The 4,163-nt window shown below is 42.0% G+C and overlaps 1 non-coding gene across 1 annotated transcript; it reads right to left on the minus strand.

Annotated features, from left to right (window-relative positions):
* Window positions 1-3,279: 3,279 nt before the first annotated feature.
* Trnas-gga lies at window positions 3,280-3,363 on the minus strand. The gene is given in 2 exon segments: window positions 3,280-3,314; window positions 3,324-3,363. It is a non-coding gene; the product is annotated as a tRNA-Ser (tRNA).
* Between the last annotated feature and the right edge of the window lie 800 nt (window positions 3,364-4,163).

Genomic DNA, 4,163 nt, shown 5'->3' on the forward strand with positions numbered 1-4,163 from the left:
GCACATTCTCGCGTTGTTCCAGTAAAAAGCGAGTAGCATCCCGTATAAACAAACTCATTGGAAATTTAATAATTTTTGAAATAAAAGTTCCTCGCTAAGAGCCGGCCGAAGTGGCCGTGCGGTTAAAGGCGCTGCAGTCTGGAACCGCAAGACCGCTACGGTCGCAGGTTCGAATCCTGCCTCGGGCATGGATGTTTGTGATGTCCTTAGGTTAGTTAGTTAGGTTTAACTAGTTCTAAGTTCTAGGGTACTAATGACCTCAGCAGTTGAGTCCCATAGTGCTCAGAGCCATTTGAACCATTTGAACCTCGCTAAGACTTTCTTACAGCCTAAAAATAACGGACTTGCGACGTACGTGCTGTTTTCTGCGCAGGGGACCACAACTCTAGAGGACTGCACGTTGGTAAACACTTATTAGAACTTATGCTTTCTACTCAGGGCGGTGGAAGAAAATAGGCACCTCGCGTTTACTACAATCTTAGTACAAATGAGATTAGTGACACGTCGCCCGTGGTAACACAGAGGGGGTATGAAAGAAGGAAATATTATATATATATATATATATATATATATATATATATATATATATATATATATATAATATACCCCTCTCCGTCTCCTGACTCTCTTTCTCAACTTGCCGTATTCTCTTTCGGCATCTGAAATCGTTCCTTGGTGGTAAGCACTTCAACAACGATGAAGAGGTAAAGGAACTTGTTCCCACTTGGTTGACAATACAGGCGGCAACATTCTATGACGAAGGAATACATGAAGTTCTCCCACGCTATGAGAAATGCCTGGAAAATTACCGGGGCTGTGTTGAAAAGTAATGTAAGTGTTATATATTTTTTTAAATAAATTGCTTTCTTTATGTGTATTCGATTCCTTTTTTATTATCAAACGGAACTTACTTACCTAACTACCCTCGTAATTTACTCTCAAGTAGAAAGGATAGCGGCTTATGGTCTGATACTACCTTCGCTGTTCTACCCAGCAGATAATATCGGAATTTATCAAATCCCTAAAGGATGGCTAGTGCTTCCCGCTCTGTAATTGTTTATTGGCGTTTCCACTATACCAGTGCTCGACTTGCAAAGGCAGTGGTGTTTCTCCCTCATTGGCATCATCTAATTGACAGAGATAGACACCAAGTCCATAACATGATGAGTCACAAGCCATCCTGAACTCTTTATTTAAGTCTGGGTGTTACAGCATGTTCGGATTACACAGCTGACTTTTAATATAGTCGAAACCACATTGACACCCTTGTTTCCATTGCCATAGCGCTCCATTCTTCAGGCAGTTCAGTAGATGATAATTGTTTAGTGATTGGTCCTGTACGAATTTTCTATAGAATTCGGCTACACCAAGAAATCCCCCTAATTGTGTTTCACAGTGTGGTGCAGGAAAGTCTCTAACAGCCTGTAGTTTTGCCTATCTCGTTCATTCTCTTGTTCAGTAATTACATGACCTAAGAAGTGACTTCTATCTTTCCCAAATTCAAATTTCTCTATGTTCACGGTCACTCCAGCTTGTTTGAAAGCAGATAAGACACCATCTAAGATTTCTCCATGCTCTTCCTACGTTGCAGTGGCTATAAGAATGTCATCGCCATAACAAGTAACCTTTTCCAGAAGTCCCTGTCTAATGATCTGATGAAGGCAGAGGTTGAGCTATTTAGATCAAAAGGTAGAACATGATAGTGATAGCTTTTGTCCTTATACAGAAAAGCCATATACTGTCTTGAATCTTTATATAGCGGAATTGACAGTAGCCAGATCTGAAACCAGTACTACTAAATACCTTTGCACCATGGAATTTTTGAAATACTTCCTCTAGGTTCTGAGGTATATCTCTCTGAGGTAATATGATCTTATTCATAGGTCTGGTATGCAACACAATTCTGACACCACCATTCCTTTTCTTTACGACGAAGTGTGTCAAGGTAAAAGGTCCAGAGGGGAATGTGCTGGGGCTTACCCCTGTTCACTACTTCCAGAGCTACATCCTCACAACGCACCCATGCTTAGCATACAAAGGATTGCGCCATACTCTAACAGTAAAATTAAAAATTAAAATAGCTTTTTCAAACTTCGCCAGTGTATGTTTCAGTATATTAACGTTAACATTATAGAGTCTCAGAAGGACCAAATGAATATGTTACGCTAAAATCGATCTTAAGAACAAAATAAGTGGCTCTAAATAATAAAACTACAAAGCTAAAAACTGGTCAGAATATGCAAATTTGTGTCACAGTTAAAAGTACATTATTTCTGTTCTGAATCACTACCCAAAACATCATCACCTAGTTTCTTTAATGGTTTTTTATTAGTTTCAGTTTGTCCTTTCACATCTTTCCGTACAGCTTTAATATGTTTTGCTGCCTCCTTATGGTGTCGGTCGCATTCTTACCCTTGGTGATTAATAACAGACTGGAATTTATCCATCTCCTTTTTGTAATCTTCTTCCATCTTCTGGATCTCTTCCTTAAGTTCCTCTGTCACTTCATCTACCCTTTAATCCTGTTTTTGAAACCTATCACCGAACTGTTTCACGAAAGCTTCTTGAGCCCTTTCACTTTGTTTTATTTCATCCTCAATCGCCTTGTTAATTTCTTTAACATCTATTTTTATGTTTTATTCAGATATCTTAAGATTCTCTTCTAATTTTTTCTGGTTTTCATCAGTGTGGTCTTCAAAAACTGATTTATCATAGCAAATAATTCTAGGCTGTGATTCCTTTCTTCTTGTTTAATAAAAGCACAAACTAGGAGATTGGTTGGTTGGTTTGGGGGAGGAGACCAGACAGCGTGGTCATCGGTCTCATCGGATTGGGGAAGGATGGGGAAGGAAGTCGGCCGTGCCCTTTCAGAGGAACCATCCCGGCATTTGCCTGGAGTGATTTAGGGAAATCACGGAAAACCTAAATCAGGATGGCCGGACGCGGGATTGAACCGTCGTCCTCCCGAATGCGAGTCCAGTGTCTAACCACTGCGCCACCTCGCTCGGTAAACTGGGAGAAAACCCACACCTAAACTTACCACGACACTGACCATGGAAGTATTACAGTGACATCAACTGGCACCTTCCTGTTAATCTCAGTTACGTGCTTAGACATTGCCTCAATGCTGAAGTCCTTTAAACCCTCCTCGTGTACTACTTCCGTTCAAAATGGTTCAAATGGCTCTGAGAACTATGGGACTCAACTTCTGAGGTCATCAGTCTCTTAGAACTTAGAACTACCTAAATCTAACTAACCTAAGGACATCACACACATCCATGCCCGAGGCAGGATTCGAACCTGCGCCCGTAGCGGTCGCGCGGTTCCAGACTGTAGCGCCTAGAACCACTCGGCCACCCGGGCCGGCTACTACTTCCGTCTTTTCCCTCGTTGGATCTGCTTCTTCAACCTCCTGCTTAATGTACATCACTGAGCTAGGATCACATAAAGCCTCTCATCAACCATTTCTGTCTTTACTCTCCTTAGATCTACCTCCTCAGTTTCGCAGCTAAGTAATCTTGCTATACCGTCCATATCCGTGTTCACATCGGTAGTTGCCATTACTGGCTTACTTATTTTTTATGCTTCACACTTATTGCAGATGCGGAACCTACGTCTCACGAGGGAACAATAATACAAATCAACAGCACTTCACATTGACACCGCAGGAACGCAACACCAAAACACACCTTCAGTTCATTAATGCACAGCAGTGGGCGCTAGAAGCAAGCATTAATTCTCGTTAGTTGCTCAGATATGCTCAACATGTGCCATATTAGGTTTGTTCTGGAATAACCACAACTGTTAATTAGTAATCTATTTATTGATTGCATTATTAGTGTTAATACAATACAGGGTGCGCTACTGTCGTTTGACACTTATGTCTGCTAACTCGTAGAGTGCGCTGACTGCGTGTTGATGCGTTGGGGAGTTGGGGACTAGATGGAGACAGATGCAGCTCTCGATGCTGCGACGCAGCGTGGACCGAAGTTGAACTGATAGGATCTCAGATGTCGTACTCCAGCTCCCGTCAGTGGAGGGGAGATGATACGGCTCGCAAAGCTCTATTGTCTTGACATCAGCTCTTCTGTGGCGCCACAGTATGTCATTGCCCATGGCCCTGATCGTCACTTGTTCGTCTGGTGTGGTGGGAGACTGGTACA

The sequence above is a fragment of the Schistocerca americana genome, chromosome 4 (assembly GCF_021461395.2).
Source record: "Schistocerca americana isolate TAMUIC-IGC-003095 chromosome 4, iqSchAmer2.1, whole genome shotgun sequence".
Classification (NCBI taxonomy): Eukaryota; Metazoa; Arthropoda; class Insecta; order Orthoptera; family Acrididae; genus Schistocerca; species Schistocerca americana.